This window comes from Mus caroli, unplaced genomic scaffold (assembly GCF_978045245.1).
Source record: "Mus caroli unplaced genomic scaffold, Mus_caroli_1 scaffold_5, whole genome shotgun sequence".
NCBI classification, from domain to species: Eukaryota; Metazoa; Chordata; class Mammalia; order Rodentia; family Muridae; genus Mus; species Mus caroli.
The window spans coordinates 88,691,801-88,692,549 of record NW_028227260.1 but is presented as its reverse complement, the minus strand read 5'-3'; the positions used below and the strand labels follow the sequence as shown (position 1 = coordinate 88,692,549).

The following is a 749-nucleotide window of genomic DNA, read 5'->3' as shown; positions in this document are numbered from 1 at the left end:
GCCTATATAAAGAACCAATACAAGATAATAATATGAGAAAATCATTAGGATCTAATGAATTTATTTAAGAAGAATAAAACAAAATTTAAAACAATTGATTTTCAAAATGTAATTGTTTAGTGATCAAATATTTTTGAATAAAACCAACTCAAAAAAATTATTTATGATTATTAATTTTGGTTGTAGAATTGACAAAATCTGGAATGAGTTAAGAAGCAAAACTGTGGAGGAAGCCAACGCACACTCAGTGGGCCTGACAAGATCAAAGCTGCAGGAGGATGGACAGTGAGGTACAGTGAAATGGAAGGATCTTGGACCTGATTGATGATGCTTGGCAGGAAGATAAGCTGCCATATGAGGATGTCGCCATTCCACTGAGTGAGCTTCCTGAGCCCAAGCAAGACAGCTGCAGGCCCACAGAGTCTGTGAAAGAACAGGAGATGAAGTGGACAGTCCTGGCTTTACAGGGCCTCCAGGAGAACATCCCACCTGCTGGAAACTGATGCTGGGCTCCTTCCCATTGATGGAGTTTTCAAATATATGTGGATAGACAGTTTCCTGTCTCCAAATGCAGACCTTTAGCAATAAGTAAACACTCTAAAGCATAAAAAACAAAGCAAACAAACAAACAAAAACAAAACAAAACAAAATAAAACAAACAAAAAACCTCTGAGATTCTACCTCACACCAGTCAGAATGGCTAAGATCAAAAACTCAGGTGACAGCAGATGCTGGCGAGGATATGGAGA

At 38.3% G+C, this 749-nt stretch overlaps 1 pseudogene; it reads left to right on the top strand.

The window, feature by feature from the left end:
* Positions 1–278: 278 nt before the first annotated feature.
* LOC110286139 (anaphase-promoting complex subunit 13 pseudogene) lies at positions 279–503 on the top strand (annotated as a pseudogene).
* Positions 504–749: the final 246 nt, after the last annotated feature.